Source organism: Mchenga conophoros, linkage group LG8 (assembly GCF_057382185.1).
Source record: "Mchenga conophoros isolate Kocher_MC1m ecotype Shallow Benthic linkage group LG8, M_conophoros_male_GT1.1, whole genome shotgun sequence".
Lineage (NCBI taxonomy): Eukaryota > Metazoa > Chordata > Actinopteri > Cichliformes > Cichlidae > Mchenga > Mchenga conophoros.
In genome coordinates, this window is record NC_140533.1 from 21,702,715 (window position 1) to 21,722,933 (window position 20,219).

General features: G+C 39.1%; 1 protein-coding gene and 1 non-coding gene across 3 annotated transcripts in view; both read left to right on the plus strand.

Annotated features, from left to right (window-relative positions):
- Positions 1 to 94, plus strand: trnai-uau (transfer RNA isoleucine (anticodon UAU)). Its single transcript has 2 exons — positions 1 to 38; positions 59 to 94. It is a non-coding gene; the product is annotated as a tRNA-Ile (tRNA).
- Positions 95 to 5,981: 5,887 nt separating this feature from the next.
- ppm1bb (protein phosphatase, Mg2+/Mn2+ dependent, 1Bb) overlaps positions 5,982 to 20,219 on the plus strand; it is a 28,122-nt gene continuing 13,884 nt past the window's right edge. The window contains exon 1 of one of the 2 annotated variants that reach the window (XM_085284941.1): positions 5,982 to 6,406. The gene's annotated coding sequence lies outside the window, so the exon portion shown is untranslated. The remainder of the gene's footprint in view (positions 6,407 to 20,219) is intronic. The other variant, XM_085284942.1, reaches the window with a different exon arrangement.

Sequence of the window (20,219 nt, forward strand, 5' to 3'; positions counted from 1 at the left end):
GCTCCAGTGGCGCAATCGGTTAGCGCGCGGTACTTATATGACAGTATACAGCAGAGCAATGCCGAGGTTGTGAGTTCGAGCCTCACCTGGAGCAGAGTTTTTAGTCTCAGCCTCATCTGTAGACGGGAGTTGCAGCCTGATATTTGGAGATTATCTGTCGACACGACGACCCTCCAGCTGTTCTTTACACGTTTATCTTCACTTTCTTTGCTTTAAAAGTGCAGCTTTATTACTTCCTGCCTTGCGATTAAATGCAACTGCTGCGATCTTAGCTAATGAAGACCACCAGTGTCATCTGAAAGGAGAATGCTAAAAAAGCTTCTTTGTATCATGGACAACCCGTCCCACCCCATGCACGCCTCCCCGAAATGCAGAACTGACCGCCACAGAAAATCCTTTGTGCCGGTGGCAGTAAGACTCTTCCTCCCTCTGTGGGTGATTTTCCTGAGGATTAATAACAAAGTTATTCTGTTTCCATTCAGGCCGTGCAATGTCACCCAACAGTTTTTCATGGAATGTTTGTTTCATCTCCCCAACATATGCTGCTACTCTCTTTTATTCATTTGCACAATACTATGACACTTTTAGAATGACCTGCACTGATAGCTAAACTATTTATTTTTCAGGATATAGTCATATTGTTACTTGTTAAAGTTATTTGATATTATATTTTGCACTACTGTATATTACTGTATACTAGTATTCTATTGTATATCTTATTCCTCTGTTCCTCTGTCTCTCTTGCTGCATTGAGCATGTGTATGACAAAAGAATTTCCCTCGGGATGAATGTGATTAAGAAGTGTATTTTTAACTGGAACCCAGTATGAGCATAACATTTAGCATTTCAATTTCCTGCTAGAAATAGCTAGAATTGAGCATATCCTTGCTATTTCTATATCATATACTTGCCGTATAGATTGGGACAGCACTCAATACAAAACTGAACTGGAAGCTTACATAAATAAATAATTAAAACATGAGCAGACATCCATCTTTTCTATTTAGAGTCTCTAATAATAATAGAAGTGTTGCACAAACGGAAAGCAAAGCAGATTATATAACTAGGCAATTCAAAGTGATTTACATAACACATAAAGACATGAAAAAAATGAAAAGGCACAGTTATTATGCTTGCTTTAGATGCTTTTCTAGTTTCTGTTATTTTTGTTTTGTTTGATTTCTTTATGAACGCTGCAAATATGTTGCAAATGATACAACACAACCACACCAAAATAAGCACTGGCTATCACTGGTAAAAAGTTAAAAATGTGTATGCTGTTACTGCATAAGTTAACCTCCTATTTTAACCCAATAATAATCAACATGTAATATCTGCATGCCACAGAAAACAACCACAACAAAGTAAAACATGTTTTTGACCAGGGAGCTAAAAGCAACTTCAGCCTACCGTTCTCCCAGCAATATTGTTCAACACTGCCTCCTGTCGATTATCACGTGGAGGTGCTGTTTTCTGTGAAACCATTGCCCACCGGTAGAGGGCGATATTGCTGCACTAAACGGCCCTGCTCTAATGCGGCTCTAAACATTTTTTTAAAGTGAAATAAATAAATAAATGAAAGTACTGAAAGCAGCAGCGTAATCTTGTGTTAATTCTTCTCATAATTTGTATTTACAAACATATTGACTGACACATATTTATGTGTTTATGTGTGCTGATCAATCTTTTCACCGCATCCTGAAATCTGCGTGTTACCAAACACAACCCCAATCACCTTAATCCCTTTTAAGACGTTGTTTTATTTCACTGTTCACAACTGTCACACACTGTGCACACGTCTCCATCCTTGTGTGTTTACGTGCATGTGTTTCTCAGCAGGTCTGCTGCTCTAAGCCCCCGTAAAGCTGGGAATGAACAAGCAGAAGATTGCAGTAATGATGTGACCCAGATGTCCTGGGTGCAGATCCCCTGGCTGAAAATGAGAGTGGAGATCGGGACCTTGAACCTCCCCTCCCTCGCTCCCTCCCTCCCTCTTGCCTGGGACACAATCACAGAACATTTGCATGTGTGTGTATTATTTGGGGAGGGGCATGTGTATGTTGCGTGTGTTTAAGCTCATGCAGATCCATGTAAACATGAGGGATCAGACTTAGGAGTGTGTGCCACTTGTTCTCAGCACTTCGGATTAGATGTAACAGTTTTTTTTGTTTTTTTTTAATTTACTCTCTTTAGCCGCCTCCATAAGATACTAAAGCCTGGCTTCAAAACCTTCCTTCCCTCTCTGCCTCCCTCACTCCCTTCCTCCCCTTGACTCACCCATTCCCTGAGGTCAGCAGGTGGCTGAAAAATCACATAACCCGCACCATCCTGAAAGTAGGCTCAGTGGGCCACTTTACTCAATGAGAGGCTTGGCAGTTGGAGTAGTGCATGCATGTGTGTGCGTGTGTGTGTGCGCGTGTGTCTGTGTGTGTGTGGCAGGGATTGAGAGGAAAGGGGACAAAAGACAGAGTTTAATATTTGGGATAAGCTGTGATTGAATATCCTGAGATCAGAGCAGAATGATCAAATTCTGCTAGTGATAATCCTTCATCTTGGAAAATTAAATACCACTCTGCAGTCTCTCCTCTTGACTCACACTCTCTCTCACACACACACACTTGCAGTATTTAAACGAGGTCTGACATGTGTCTCATAACCGTGCTCGGTTCCTCGGGGAGCTGTTCTGATATCTGATGAGTTTTTCATTAATAAGACACAAGTCTGATCCTGAGGGAGAGACACAAAATGACAACAGATAAGCCCTGCTTTCCCCAGCTCTCCACCGCACACACACATAACACAGATTCACTGATACACCATAACTAAATATCTTTATACATGCACTTATATTAAAGTCTTTGGCTTAATCACCTCAGCCCTGTTTTATTCACTCAAGCCTACATTTCATTTCCTTGCACATCCTTGTTCAAATAAATTAAATCTCATCTTTATTTACCAGTATAAGCCCCGATACAACAGAACAAAAACATTATCAGACTGCATCAGAGACCCTGTTCCTCCTCACCTTTTTGTAATCGGCATCTAGGATCTCTCCAAAATCTCAATCCAGCATACACCCACACGTCAGGTTGTGACTGCCCAGCTGTGTGGAGTAGAGCGTTTTTGTCACTTTGTGACTGCATTCAAAAAAGCATGCACAGCTATATTCCTCAATATTTGGGCAGAAAGAACAGGTAATCCAATGCAGGCAAGTAAACTAGTGCCAATAAAGTCATAGGCAATCAGTTTAATTACGTACATATAGACCATGGACAGCATTAAAGATGGGTATACCACCTAGTGGGTTTGGGGGCTGCATTTTAAAGCTTTAGAATTAGCACAGAAGTAAGCTTCTGGGATGGTCTGTTGCACACAGCAAGCCATAATATTGGTCAGGTAACCTATTAAATGTGCTCCCAACAGTCACAAAGCGCTCACACAGAAAGGTTCAGTAGCAGACTGATGAGGACACTTTTGAAGGGGAAGCTATTTTTTTAACTAGGCTGCATAAATGCTTTGTCACAGCTGTAAGGCTAGCCATAGTGTAGTGGTTTTGGCTGCTTAACAAGCAAAATATTCCTAGTTTGATGCTGAGAGGAGTCACAAATGCCTTCAAGGGTGTGTCAGCAAGGGCAATCAGCATAAAAAAAATAAGGGTGAGATAATTTGGACATGTACAGATGAGGGATAATGGATACTGAATTTGGAGCTGTCAGGCAGGAGGAAACGAGGAAGCTCACAGAGGAGATTCCCAGTGAACGAGTACTTGCAGTCCTGGAGATACTTAAATGAATGTGGTATTTTACAGTAAGCCATATTTTGAACCAGGTGAAGTCTACCGAGAAGTTTGTGTGGTAAGCCAAAGAAGACACAATCTGAACAATCAATACTAGATGTAACTACAACACATACAAGCTCTAGTTACATACATGCTACTCCCATCTCTAATAGCTGAGATGGGAGTAGCTGACTAATATTACATGAGTGGAAATATGTCAGTTTAATTTCAGGTAAGCAGTCAATGAGAGAAGAAGAAACTGAATTAGACTTAATGCAGATATAGAGCTAGGTGTCATAAGCATAAGAATGAAGGTCTATGCCAGATTTCCTAAACATGTGACCTAAACGTGAAAGATAAATAACAAATAGAAGGGGGCCTAAGAAAGAGCCCTGGGGAACACCTAAGACAACTGGGCAAGCTTGTGATCTGAAAATCTTTTTAGCTGTACATACTGATTATGATTTTAGAGATAAGATTTAAACCAGCCATGTTACATGCCAACAGTACAAACAGATTCTAATATCGTTAAAATAATATTATGAGAGAGTGTATTAAAGGCCAATTATAATTTTGACAGCACTCTATGCTGTGAAGTGGCCAAAGATCTGACTGAAATTGTTCAAACAGATGATTGTTATTAAGGTGAGAGCAGTGGTGGTTTTTGATATGGGCAGCATGGGCCGTTGCCCAGGGCAGCATCGGCAAAAAAAAGTTGCTTGTACCCATGCTGCCCCAACATCATGCCGTCACATTTTGGGCATTGCATAGGGGTTTTCTATTGCTCATTTGCGAGGAGTAAGGGCGCCCTTCATTTACCCTGGGTGAGAGCAAACCTGCACGTCAGCAGCGTTTTTGAGATTTTTTGAAAGAAAGGGGAAATTAGCAGTGGTACAGTAATTATTTAGGTTGAAAGAGTCTGCTCTGGGTTTTTTAAGAAATGGTGTTATCGTGGCGTTTTTAGAGGAACAAACCCAAAGATTATGGAAGAATGTATAATACTCTCAAATTCTCATGACCATTGATCAACATTGAGAATATGCATATTTATGGTGAAGGAACTGACCTCCCAGCCCATTGTTCCTTCAGTGGGCTGGTTTCAGTCATTATGCAAATGTACTGTTTATAAGATTGGAGAAACCTGCAGTCAGCTGAGACTGAAGAAGTCACTTGGATGAGTGACGAAACGTTTCTCCCACTGAAAACGCTACGTCCAGATGAACAGAATCAACTTTTGGAGATTTACTTACCTGGATGATTGAGAATGTATCAAGACGAAATGCATAATACTCATTATTAAAGGATAGCGAGAAGAAATGTAAGGTTTAACCAAAAGTAGGAAGTGGGTCAAAGTAACAGTTGGAAGGTTTAGAGGTCTTAATAAATCTGGTTATTTCATCTACAGTCAGGAATCGGAAAACTAGAAAGAAAAGAACAGGGGGCTCATACACTGTCCTAAAAGTAGAGTTACTAAGAGCCAGCTGCTGATGAATATTACTGATTTTAGTTTTACAAAGGACATAAAATTATTACTCTGTTCAGTGCCATACAACTGAGGTCGAAAGTTTTAAGGTGGTCGAAGGAGCTTGTTCACACTGGAGATGGGTGCCCTTGTATTTCCTTGACCTGACCAGACCTGATTAGTGTTGCATTATATTCAGATGTAGCTGCAGACAGGGAAATCAACTATACGGTGTACACCTATATACGGTACCCTCTATATTGGATTCGATTTTCTCCTGATTGAAGATGCGTGGTATAATTTAGATCGTGCGTGTGTTTGTGTGTGTATGAATATACTAGAGACTCTTGGAAGCTCTTCAATCATCCATATTGCGCTTCATTTAAGTTGCGCTTCTTAATGACTCCGGGGCACTCGGGCTCATGTGTGGCAACTTTCAACCATGAAAGGCAAGCAAATGGCATAATTTCAATTGTGCTCTGTTTTGTTTTATATATAATATATTTATATATTTATAGTATTAGTGGGCAGCTTTGGACGCGGAGTTGAAAGTTTCTATTTTAAGACTGACACCGCCTATTTAAAGTACTGTCGGCATAAGCCGGTAACAGTTAGTAGTGCATCTCAAAGGTCTGACATATCGCAGAACTTCGCAACGCACCAATGAGAATGTAGTATCGCATAGGGGCAGAGCTAATTGACGGAAGAAGTAGCCAATTAACCGACGCTTTGCCTAGCCGTTGTAACCAATCATCGAGCAGATGCCAAAAATAACACCTCCTCTTGTTCAGCACCCAAAGTCGAAGGATAGCTCTGGCCTTTCAATGGAAGAAAGTGCTAGATTTGTCAGTGTTGTATAATATAACCAATTCTCAGTGTCCATGTTTGTTTGGGAACGATCGGAATTGTCTACATTTACTGTGAGGGACACAATTGGCGTCAAACATGCGTAAAAACCAACGCTATCCAAGCAGGGAACCACCGAGAAAGGAATTATCGCCGCTCATCTGAGGCCAATCTCCATTATTTTTGTCAAATAAGGAAACATAACACAGCTAGCAAGCTAACGTTAGCTCCGCATATATCTAGACGAGTCTTCACACAGAAAGCTGAGATTTTAGCAGATAATCAGGATTGGATCTACAATCGCACAGCAGCAGGAAAACGTAAGTAGCACTCTTGTATCTGCGCTAACGTCATTAGCATTAGTTTGACAGTTCCAGCGACAGCTAACTGTGAAGCTAATAGCGAACGTTAGCTCACATCAACACAGTAGTAAACGGGCCTTACGTGGAGGGAACAGTGTTAAGTGGAAGGGATTTCTGCATGTGGTATTTCCAGAGCCAGCCGGTTGGTTCATGCTACACAGGTAGATCAAAATAAAACCTGAAACAATGAGCTGAAGTTTTAAAGTAACTTGGTTACCTTAAGCGTTAGCTCGGCTACCTCATGGTAGTTGTAGTAATGTAATATATTTAAAGAAAGTGCCAAAGAGCGTCCTTATTTTAGTAATGTAATGTTTGGTGGGTAACTCTACCAATCTTCGATATGCTCCAAGCAGACGTGCATTGGAGTGTCTCTGGGTACTCCATGTTCTCATGTGTATGCAGGGCGGTTATAAGGGCAGGGTTCCCCCTATTAGTGTGCAATGTCTTTAGTCAAAGCCAAAAAGGCATTCAGATGGCATTTAATTTAATGTACACAGGCAAGATTTATTGATATTTAGCAGTAATGTTTCGCTGCGACAACTGTACGGCTCCTCCCCACACTTCACTGATTTCCCACTGCTCATTATTTACAACAGGACCACTGATACTGGATTTTGGGCCGTTTTTAGTGAGTACCTACAATAGAATCTTTGCAACTCTAAACATTTTTAATTTGACGAACTAGTGAGCTACTTGCTAGACCTGCGATAAGTGAGTAAAGCATGTGATAACATCGTTCATAATTGCAATGATGACATGATTTGGAATAAATAAACAGGCACCGAACTGTGAATGTGGCTTGTACAGTTCAGCTCAGGGTTGTACCTAAGTTTCTGCAGGGCTCTATGTGCTCAAGTTGAAGTTGGGAGGTGGTGGAGGTCCATCTCTCCATACAGAGGTGTGGCTAATCGCCTGTGGTGCTGTGATATCAGTCTGTTTATTACTGACTATGGCGCAAAATAATAATACTTTGGGATATGATGTGTTGATAAGATAAATACATTCTTAACTTTTACTATTTTTTCTTTACATTTTATGTAAAAACAATTTTAATTCTTTAAACAACAAAAATTAGGACAGAAGTATAGTCTGATATAACTAAGTTAATTTGCTGGTGAATCAGCAGTGAATATTTGAATAAATGTAAAATGTTACTAAAGTGCATAATATTTGTAATATGAAATCTAGAGTAAAGTATGGCAAACATTAACAGTACACACATCAGTGATCTTTATCCTTCTTGTACTGTTACTAACGTGGATTCACTGCTTGTCAAGGCTCGAGAGAGAGCGCTATTAAAAATACTTGGCAAACTAACCTGGGAGTTGTGATACATGGGCTGGGTTGTAATGATTCATATTTAAACACACTCACCATGGCTGTGTAAAACAAATGGTAGTTTGTTAAGATTGCTTTTCTGCACGTTTAAGCTTCAGGTGGTTTAGTGTTTTGGTTTTACTTACAGAGACTTTGATTGGATGGTGTATACAGTAATACTGATATAGACATGATAATATTGGTTAATAGTGTTGGATTTTTGTACTTACTATTTTAAGGGACATGGTTAAGTATATATGAGGCTCTTTGAATATAATGTGTACTGTAGTGATGAGGCCTGTCAAAAATATATATGTGAAATCAACTGTGATAACACATTACAATTCCTCCTTAAAGCGTACTAGTCAAGCTATTTATCTTGCACATTAAAAAAAAGCAAGAGTTGGCTCAGAGTGGATTCTAGTCGAGGTAAAATTTACAAAAACACAAGCTGAAGTTTGTGCAAGTTTGTGAGTAAGACTGCAAGTATGGAGGTGATAGATACAAAGCGCTTTTAAAATAAGTAATATTTAAAAATCAGTCATGTGTTTCAAAAGTTGGCAGTGCAACTGAGCTGTCTTCATTTGTACCAGCTTGAAGTCTAGCAGCCGACTAACTAGTAAGTAATATAAACTTTAGTTGTCATTCTGCTTAAGTCGTCTAGTACTTGGAAAGTTTCTGTAGTTTTGTGTTTGTCCTTCATGCTTCGGTTGATTTGTGGTACAGCAAAGTCAGATAGCTACATTCTTAGAAATATTTTACAGGTGTTGCACATGTTCCAGGCTTTGTAAGTACATTGTGGGTCCGTTGTCATAAGACAGTTGTCTTGAATGTACTGTGGGTTGCTCTGATATAGACAAAGGTTAGTTGTTAAACATTGCGGTAGATATACAGGAGGAACTTGTGACCATCCCTTAATCATGCTGTTTTTCGTTGATGTGGTAATAAAATGGCACAATGACTTTGTGTTTGTGGGAGTTACAGTTAACCAATGCATGGTGTTACTTTTTTGCTACCATCAGTTACACTCTTACCTCTTTAGCTTTGCTTGCTGTTTTTCTAACAATGCAAAATGTATTGTTCAGAAAACAGAGTCAAATAAATATTGCTAGATATTATTTGTTTTTTGTGGTGTTTTTTTTTCTTTTTCTTTTTTTTTTTGGGGGGGGGGGGGGGGTGTTTTGTTGTTTGGTTTTTATACTTCTACATGTTCCAGTTAAGGGCATCCCGTCAGCAGCGGTCATCCATGCAGCCCTTCTTCCTTAAAAGAAATGTAAAAAATATATATATGTATGTATGTGTTATATATATTAGGGCTGTTCGATATAACCATATATATCGGATGACAATATAAAAATGTCTATTGTTTCATTTTACGCTATCGTTTGTTTCTTGGTGTCGCAAAATAAACTGTTTACGGCAATATTGTTTCATCGTTTTGATGGTCACTGTAGTGGCTATATTAATTTCTTAAAGTTCTCTCTTTCTCTTATATTTAATATAACCACACTACGGACGGACAAGCGCCTGTTTTTTGCGTTGCCATTAGCAACAACGACGGTAAAACCATCGCGTGTCCGCCTGTTTATTTTCCACATAAACCTTTCACAATAAAGCTCAAGATCCTGTTGAGACTTTTCAAAATAAACTGAATCCCGTGAAAGAGTATGCAGAGTTTTTACGGATGAGAAGCAAAAAAGAGCCGCCAGGTGCTAAAAAAGAAACCTTAGACTCAAACATTAGAACAGGCTTTTCCCCGCAGCACACCGTGTAATAAATACTCACAAAGAAAACGGCGGCCGTTACAACTTGTCTAAAAATGCATCCTTTAATGCATCGGTTAAAACACTCAACTCCAGCTACATGACGCCCAGCTGGAAACACTTCACGCAAGTCGAGCTGCCCGAGTTTCACAGAATTTACAGAAAATGTTAAATCTTTGTGATTTGTATCGTTATTGGGACGATAGAATTCTTATATCGGGATATGAGATTTTGGTCATATCACACAGTCCTAATATATATATATTCATCTTAACAAACGTTAGGCCATTACTGAACTTTAAAAATGTATTTAAAGTTCAGTATTTGTACTCTAGCTTGACAATTAACAAATGAAAAGCAAATAAGTGAATGAAAAAAAGAGGTTGAGATGGTGGAGCACACAGGGTTGTATGGTAGGGAGTTGAGGCCATTTTGTACCCGCCGCTGTTGCCTTCATGAACAGTGTATATCTAAAGTGATGTCTCAACTATTGGCGCGAGCCGTGCTTTGGTGTTGTTACGCCTTGTCATGCATGTCTGCGTTTTTGTAACCTTGTGTGGCTGCATTGAAGACATGAATATACAGTCGGGTTGGTTTCTATCACTATTTCAGTGATATGGGTATAAGAGCTCAGAGATTTGCAGATCATGGAGAGGAAAATGCTGCAACCGCTTGAAAAGATTAGACTTTCTGAGAAAAAGTTTTTGGAGGAAAAATAAACCTCAACTATTCCAGCATTGGCACTAATGGGGACCTTTTCTCTGAAGGGTGGCACCTATTGTTCAGGAGAATACTGCAGTGAATCCGGCGCTTCAAGTATATATATTTAATGTGGCTTTTGTGACATTGAAACAATAAATAGGCCATTAGGGTTTCTTTTTTAAACTGTAAAGACTAGGCTGATGTCCATATGTCAAGAGGGACTACACCATGGAATAAAAACTGACCATCAAATGTCTCCTAGATTGGGTAAGGCACATGTGTAATATGAACTTTACTGGTGGATCAACACATTTTTAGCTTGTGGCATTTATCATATATTCAGAGATGAAGGGAGCTCGAAGCAACTGATAATCCCTTCACAGTTTCAATAATGAAACCTTGACAGTTTTACTTCCTCCAGATAGGTCTCGTTGAACAAAGTCTCTCCTTTAGTCATCTTGGAGGCGAGTGATTTTCAGAAACCTTTGCGGTGAAAACGAAAGCAAAAGAGTACGTTTTTCATGCTGATATTTTTATTTTATAATTGGCGAAAGACAAAATCAATTGATTAATCTGATTAATTGAACTAAGGACTAACCTGATGAGTTCTTCTCTGACTTTGCCCTTTGCCTTTTCTTTCCACGACAAAGGAAAAGACGGCTACAGTTTGCATTCACAGTGAAGCTCTGGACACAAGTTTATCAGCAGCTTCTTGTGCATTTTATACACTCTGCTTTACTGCAGAGGTGTGTCAAAGTTAAAACTGATGATAAATTCAAAAATAATTATCAGATATGTACCGTGTGGTGTTGAAATTTAGCCACCCTGCCCACCTTCTCTATTATATCAGATGGTGATAAGGTATCCAGGTGACCAGTAAATGACATCACTTAGTTGGGCTTGTGCTCCGCTCGTCAGATATGAGATGAGTTCAGTTTATTTCACCTGAGTCAGCACTCACTGTGCAAAGTCAAAAGCAGCAGATGAAACCCAGTGTCAGTGAAAGACTGAAGATAGTTAACAAGATTATTTTAGAGTTTAACAGATCTTATCAGCTTTAGCTGTGCACTGGTAGAAACTGTAGGCATCAAGTTGACCGCATTGATCCTCCATTGTAGAGAGCAGTTTGCACTGCTTTAGTGAATAATCTGAAAGCCACTAACTGCTAAATGTGTGGTGGCTTACAGCACAGCAGAGCTGCATATGTGCAGATTTGCACATAGAAGGAGAAGAGGAAGGCAGACAGAGTGACGGTTAAAGAGAAAGCAATGTGCATCTGTACCAGCAGGAGAGGGCTGAGTCATGCATAACCTCAGTCACATGAATGAATGATTTACCTCCAATAGTGGACATTTGAACATTTTCATGATTTTTTTTTTTTTTTTTTTTAAATTTCATTGTTAACAGTTAAGAGGAAAACAGTTCCTATTAATGATGTTTGTCTGAGAAAATAGATAAATTATTAAACATCCCCAGTGCATAAGCCTTGTTAGGTAGGTTAGGAAAGTGAAAGCAGGTGTTTTGCTGTTAATATTGCCGCATTGATGTTTGTGCTTTTATAATACTCGTCTAATATTAATCAAAATTACAGAAAGTAAATTCTAATTCGAGTTCTAATCAGAATTCTAGAAATCAATATGGTTTCGTTGTAAAGGCTGGAATTTTTTTAAAGCTTTATTTACACTGTGTTTGATCATATTGGACACAATGTTGAGACCAGCAGAGTTTGAAAAAGTTGGATGTTGGATGTTCTTGGCTTGTAAAGTAATGCTTAAGCTTGGATTCGGTTATCTTTGATTCATAGTTTTGCTTTAAATCTGCAGCGTAGCCTAAGGTGGACCTTCCCAGATCTCAACAACTGTGATAAGCATGATATGTCCATGAAACAAAATGTTATAGGTTGTATTTGTTTCTAGCTTGCTCATTATGATTCTCTGCCTGAGTAATAATACGGTGTTTTCCTCGTTATCATAGCTTGTGTGTACATGCGTGCACGTGTGTGGTTTTCTTTTTTACATTTCTCTTCTTCCTTCCAGTTTATGTTCCATTTCCTGCACTTTGAGATGGTTACCAGGACCTTCGGCCATGTTGCTATAATGACTCCACACACATTAGGTGGTAGTGAGTTCCAATGGAAAACGACGGAAACGTTCGAGTCGAGTCGGATCGGTACTAGTGAAAAAGAGCTATAAGTACTGGATTGGTGCTTTTCTTTTAGTTGTATTCTTTCTGTGGTTCCTGCCTCAGATTTTATGAGTCTTGTTAAGTATTAGGCTTTGATTTTGTGGTGTGCGGCGGTAGACGGCCCATGGCCCATTTCCATGCTCTTGTCTTGAAGGATTGCAGAAACCTGCCAGTTTGACTTTAGTTTTTTGTAACACCTGTTTTCTTTAAAAGCACTTTGACAGTGTAAAATGTTACCTGTGAGCTTTGTACACCAAAGTTATTTTTGCTGTCATTCAGGAGGCGTAATGCCCCTCTCTGAAGCAATCTGCTGCAGATTAGTGCACAAAGGGCAGATGAACAAAAGTTGGATATGTGAACCTTTTGTTCTGTGTGTAATAAAAGAAATGTAAAGCTTAAAAATGCCTTCAGTACAGGCCTTTGTTAAGAATATCAGATAAGATAAACAAGACTATATAAACATGTAACCTTATGTTCAGGGGTATGAGTAGATATAACATAAAGGTGTGGCCAGTACTGTTGCTCCGGACCACTTACACAACAGGAGCTGTTTCCCTATTCGGGGTATGCTTGCTTCAAAGTCCGTAACTCAAGACTGAATGCTTCCCCGCAGTTTGACGAGGCTGTCCCGTACCAGAGGCTCCTCCAAATGCAGCTGTGAAATTTGACACGCTGTATCCTCTTCAGTCCTCACTTACTATCCCACAGTCCTCCCTGAGCTGTTAGTTTAATGGTGCTTTCACATGGCTCCCTTTCACTATGTAAATATGAAGGAATATCACAAGATCGAGTTATATTTATCAGTAATTTTCCTTTTAGTGGTCATCAATTCAACATGTGGATTGAAAGATCCAGGAAAGTGTAAATGATGTAAGATAGCCATATTATTCTTGCTAGCTCCTTTTATGCTAATAAGCAGAGAGGTGAAAAAACTCAGTATTCTAGTATTGCGTTTGTTGATCCTTCATTAATTTATTATTTTTTTAATAAGTTAAATATATTTAACGTATTTAAATGAGTGCACAGTCTGCGTAAGACTCTCTGGCGGCCATATATGCTCACAAGACAAGCCAGGCAAAGCCCAAATGGACCAGTGACATGCTTTACAACTTCAGTGAAAGAATAAAGTAAGATGACCCCTAGGAGGACAGAACGGTGAAGCAGAATTAGAGGTTGGGTTGGTTCGCTTGTTACCACCCATCTTATGTTGCAGAATTAACCTGCTTTAAAGCAATTTACACCAGAGATGAGAGGTCAGCATGCAGGAAATCACCGCCTGCTGACTTTTGTTGTGTCACTATTCCTGGAAGATCCCGTGGACCTCAGTTGGCAGATATTTTCTTTTTCTTTTTCTAACTGAGCATCCATATGAAATAGATTCATTATGACTTTTTATTTTTTTGCCTTCTACATGCTAGCAGTTTGAAAACAATTTTCTTGTTCTGAGCCTTAACATCAATAGCTAAAACCTGGATATAAATTAAATTTTTTTATTTGTTCTTTGTTTAATCTCACACTGTTTAACGCCACCAGGATTGCAGCTGAACAACTATAGTTAAAACTGTATTGCATATGATAACAAAACATTGGTGTTGGAGATGTTAAATGATAAATGTAACAACATATTTAATCAATGAGATCTCTTAATATTAAAAAAGAGTGCAAATTCAACAGTGTTGTACTGTAAACAGTACTGTAGTACATGAAGGAAATCTGTCTGCATGACTTTTGGGCTTAAGTTGTAAGAAGTAAAATACAGAAATCTGTTACTTAATTTCTTTGGAGTATAAATGGCCATGGAGAAGGTCTTGCTGTACAAGTTGTCCAACAAACTAAAAATGCAGTTAAAAGTCCAAAATTAATGTCGTCCTTCACATTATCCTAAACCATCCAATGGGCCAGATTGGAGTCTCTGTTGGGGTAATTCTGGCCCCTGTCCCTTAGGTTTGACACCCCTGATCAAAGTCTGTGTTGGTTCTCAGTCATCAAGGCCGTGGTAGTCTAAGGAGTTTGGAAAAGAAAGCAACTGGACTTATTCTATAAGTTTGTATGAACTTAAAAATTTATAGATGGATATAAAAACTAAAAGAAAATTAGTAATAATAGTTACATCTTCACATTAGAACCATGACAGTGATCATTCTGTAAACTTTTACTGTTGGTACTTTTCACTGCTTTGATTCCAGGGTTTGGATAGACTTTATTAGAACCTATAGTGTTTTTTTTTTTTTATCACACAGACGACATTACCTATCTTACTGTTCTTCATTTGCTGCCAGAACCTGTATACTCCCAGCACTGGCTCTTTCATGTGAAACTGTGCGTTAAATTATGAAGTGAGTAACTTTTGTGTGACAGCTTGGTGGGGCTGTAAGTAAACTCGGATAAGGAAAAGGTATTCAGAATATGCTGAACTTGTATAATAGTACAGGCACCAAGGAAAAAGAACGGGGAGTTATTTGTGGGAATACCAATCATTTAAATGTATGTTTGTTTTTTCGAAGTTGATGTTAGTAAATAATAGTAATGTTAAGATAATGCGCTAGCTTGTATTTAGTCTCTCTTAGTGGTACTATTGCATTTGTGCTGAAGCTTGTGCATGTGCATACATGCAAACTGATGCTTACACATGCTAATTTAAATAAACGAGGAAGAAATGCAAATATGACAATCAGCTTGTTAAGTATCCAGCAAAGAGACTTCAACTCCACCATCTTGGACCTCACAGCAGGTAATGATTGTTCCTGTTCTACTCATCAACTTCAGCATAGCAGCATCACGTCATCACCTACACTAGGTTCTGGCTAGAGTGAGTGCTCACAGCAATTAAGATGGTGGAGTTTAAGTCAGAGATTCAAGACAGCTAAATGATACAGAAGACTGCCACAACAGCAAACTGACCTACCTGGCAGTAAGGAAATGCTATACTTTAAGAACTGTCAGTGGAAAGATTGAACTTTCAAAACTATATCAGTTTTAAGGCCATTGTGTAAATAAAATAAAATAAAAATATACTTGGGTGGCCATTAGTATACCTGAGTGGCAAGTGTATATTTGGAAAATACTGCTCGCTGCCTCCTTCAGTCTGTGTCCTGTTTATTTGCTAGGCAGCAACTTTGTTCTGTGGCTTTGCTCTTCACAGCAGTTAAATATAATGGTTTGTTATATTTTGTAAATGTCAAGAAAGTTTATAAACAGTACCTTGGAAAAACTTGTCAATGAAGCAGGCTTATGTTTTCCAGCAGCAGTATAAAGCCCCAAGGGCTGGGCTATTGGTAATCACCAGGCAACTGACTAACTGGCTGTGTCCTCTTTAACCATCTTAAAAGTAATCCCTTATTGTGCTCTCTATAAAGACACTGTTATTTATCAAGGCAGGAGCACATGTCAATTTGTATTACTCAACAAAAATTGGATATTGGAAATACTGAGTTTTTCCTTATAAAATAAAAAGAATAAAATAGGACTGTGATTTTAAACAGCCATTTTTGAAGTGGGGTTTAAGTTATTCAAGTCTAAAATGCATAGACTTCTGTTAGGTCAGGTAACACAGGTTTCTTAGCCTTGACAGTCACTCCCAAAAGACTGGTTTTGAGCCAAAGTAAACCTTTTATAGACGGGAAGCAGTGTAAAGGTCTTGAAGTTCCTGGAGCGAATGAAATGTCTTAAATCTTCTTCTTATTAACATGTAAAGTTGTAACCAACCTTCACACACATTTATATAAATCAGTCGGATTAGGTGAAAACCAGTGAGTTATAGTGTATATATGGATAATGCTGAAACCTGTGAGCTACTATTATTGAACAGGATGGCTGTTTCGTATGAATGTGGCTGCTCTGAGCAGAGCATTTGGACTCTCTGCAGCATTATGTAATCCCCGACCTTCCACTTCCCTTTTCAAAGCCAGTGGTTTTTGGCAGGCGTGTGTTTCAGCATCGGGGGTGACTGTTTCGACCTGTGGTTACTGTATGCGTGATAGCAGTTTTAAGGGGGGGTTAAGTAGTTGAGAGTTGCTAGTTTCAGTTTGATGTCATAGTCCAGATATTTCCCAGCTTTTCTCTTCTCTGTGTACGTGTTTTTTGCCAGCAGTTTATTAACAGCCATTATCAGCCAGAGATACCTCATCATATCTGCATGTGTTCTTGCAGTCTGCATGTCTCCTTTCAGGGCTGGCTGCTGCAACTGCTTTAATGGATGGATGATGCAACTCCTCTCTCTTCTCCCTACCAAGCAGCTGAGAGTGTGTGTGTATTTCTTTTAGACAGAGAAAGACATAGAGAAGGGGATGTCGCTGAATGAAGCCTAGGCTGGATGTTTGCACTGCAGGGTGGGTGGTTGCTAGGCAATAGCAGTGTGTTTGTTTTATTTTTAGAGAGAATCACTGTGGGTGAACATAACACGTTTGTCCCTTTCTCATAGCACGTCTAAGTGCTTTTTCTTAACATACAGTACATTAAAATACAGGCTACACAAGAGTGGAAAATATGAGCTTAATTTAGAAAATCTAGTTGTCATAATCACGTAGCAAGAAAGCAGTTTAAAAAATGTCAATGGCATGGTTCAACTCCTCACCCTAGTCATGAAATCTAAACCATCCTGGCGTATTTATAGAGTATCTTTTTCTCGCACATAGACTATGACACTGCACGCATGCGCAGAGCAGACACAAACGCACACACACACATACGTGAAACCAGCTGTAGTCACTCCTTGCACGTACCAACCTTTTTTGGGCACATGGCCGTCACGCTGTGTGTCTTTGTGTGTGTGCGCGAGTGTGCGAACTCATGTGGGAAGTAACACCCAGTGAAAAGTCAATATGCAGTCAAGGCTCTTTTGATTTTTATAGCTTTTCATTGATTTCGAGATCTCGTGAGTGTAACACCAACCATGCGTTTTGTGAATCGCCCCATACTGTAGCAGTTGCTCACATTTAGGTCTGAATTGATTCATGCGAAGAGAAAATACCAGAGAAAAGTAAAAGGAAGGTTTTGGAGACTGTAGTGGGTATCATGATCTAGCCACCAATTTTCATATTGGTATCCCAGCTACCATAGGGCGAGAGGCAGGGTACACCCTGGACAGTTCACCAATCTGATGATCTTTTTAGTATGTTCTTATTTTTAGACTAGTCAGCTATTGTTTCCTTGTCTACTTTAAATAATTTGTAAATTAGTTGCTAGAAACATTCCTAATTTCAACATTAGAGGTATTAAAACATATCCAGCTTTTTTTAGTCTCAATAGCAGTGCGTTTACCTTGGATTTGGCCTGAGTGCTGTGCCAGTAGTTAATTGGCTTTATTCCTAGTTATGATGAAGACATGGGGATCATTATTAAATGTTGAAGGCTTTAACTAAATATCGTTTAGTAAATGGACAGAAGAACAAAAATTGTGTTGATTTAACAACTTTATTTGCACTTTCAGCTTAATGTGAGAGTCTCTCTTGGGTATTGCTGTCATTTGCAGTTATGCAAGTTTTTTTCCCTTCTGTTTGCCCTTTAGGTAAGGGTGTAAGTGTGTGTACTTATTTGACCTTTTCACACACAAACAGTGAACAGTTATGTCAGTTATGATGACATTTCACTACATTACTGGAGATTTATTTATGGGGTGTATTAACTCTTCACAACTGTCTTTTGGGTCATGCTTATTTTTTCAACAGTCAGCAAGAGTTACCAGAGTTAGGTCTGATGACTTCTTCATGAACATGGACATTTAACTAGGGACAAACAGCTGTTTGTCTGGTGATTTGGATCTTAGTTTCAGAAGGGTTACAGCCCTACTCTAAGTGCAGTAAAATCTTTGAAGGACATGTCTTCAGCACAACATTATAATGCAGCTTTCCCATTATTTCCAACTCACTTAATCATTCTTTGCCATTAAATCGCGATTAAGATTGAAGTACTGTAATGTAGCAAACCTCAAATAACTGCTGACCCTTTGTAGTGACGTAGCATGGTTTCTCTCATGCTCTGTCATTTACCTTTTATAGGTAGTAAACTAGTAAAAGATAGATTAGCAAAGTATAGACTTCAAATGAATCTGCTGTTTTCACAGCTGGTGTGCTAACAGTATAGGGTTTTCCATCAGATAAGTTGAGCCCGACTCAGCTGTTGCAAAAGCAACACACAATGTCCTTGGCAAGGTACAGAGATGACAAAAGCTTGTACATTTCTAGTAAATTGCTTCCTAATGAGCAGTCCTACAGTTTCTCTGCATTTGTTGCATCATAACATAGCATACTTGCTAACTTTCCACTGCAGTAAAATCTCTCCTGAAATCGTGGATACACAGGGCCTTGAAATGTTAAGAACTAATGACGTCTGCCCGCCTGATGCCACTGGCTTTAATAATTAAAAGGCTGATTGTGATTAACTCATGGACAAAGAGGTTCTGCGGTTCTTTTTAAGTGAACAAGGTTTATGTTGAGGAAAAGACCAAACATGACTCAAAGTGAGATTTAATTCAGCTCTTGGCAGCAGAGAATCTATGCCCTGCTGATTCAGTAATGCCTCTCCACTTCCCGACAACAAGTTAACTAATGGTATTAGTTACTGTGTGTTCAGAGTGAAAGAGGTTCTGTGTGCTGGGTGAAGCTTCCACAGTGTAATCCTCGACTCTGTGGTTCCTCCTCAGCTATCTTTGTCTTGTCAGGATCTCTGGCTCTCACCCTCCATTGAGTAATTAAAAGCTTTCAGTACTCACGGTATGAAGCAACCTACTGAACTACTGACATCAAAAACCGGTGATTTAGAGAGATTTATAGTACAAAGCACATTATTATATGCACTTTAGAATGTTGTGTTCTGTTATAGAGATGGACCGATCCGATATTACGTATCGGTATCGGTCCGATACTGACCTAAATTACTGGATCAGATATCGGAGAAAAATAAAAAATGTAATCCGATCCATTAAATATCACGAAAGCACCTCACAAAACTTGCAACACCCCGTAACTCACCTCAGAACGTTAGCACGTTGGAGCAGTATGCATCACGTGATAGAGCGGCTGTGGCATGCGGGACCTGTCGGTGGTCTGGATAGCATGTGGAGCTTCGCTAGCAACCCGGCATTTCATCTCCGATAAAGTTATCCCGAGAGAAGTAAAGCAAGTGTGTAAGTCCATCTCTGAATGTTTGTAAAGCATTCCTGCGTTAAGCTTAACAAACGACTGCCTCTTCTTGCTGCTACTTCAATCATGAAACTGCTTAACGATCAGCTGATCGGCTTTTCTGTCGGGAGTCCGTGACTCTAGTTTGCTTTTGGCCCACTTTGCACCAGAAAGAGGAAACCAGCGGCTGAACAACAGCAGCACGTTTAAGCTTGATCAGCTATTGTTAGAATGTATTTAATATTACTTTCTACTCGAGGATCTTTTTCTACGTAGCTGACGCTGGTAACTGTGCAGGGGCGGATCTAGCAAAGTTTAGCCAGGGGGGCCGATAGGGCATGAACAGGGAAAAGGGGGCACAAAGACATACTTTTCTTTCTTATTCTCATTTAAAATGTCTAGCTTTTAATAAATAATTATCTGACACCCAAAGTTTTAATTTGATGTAAAATGAATAGAAGTCCATTACTGTATATAGTGACTATTAAGTCTAATATATATACCCTAGTAAGCTATAGTACTTTTTCCTTTGGGAAGGTACCATCTGTGCAGTCTGCAATTTTGTTGAAGAAAGATGTTGAATCTATTTAATATTTCTTGAAAAATAATTGATTTCTGTGCATTTTTTTTCACACTGCATCAAATTAAGGTTGATTACGTCGATTAAGCATCATGAGGGGTGGTTCC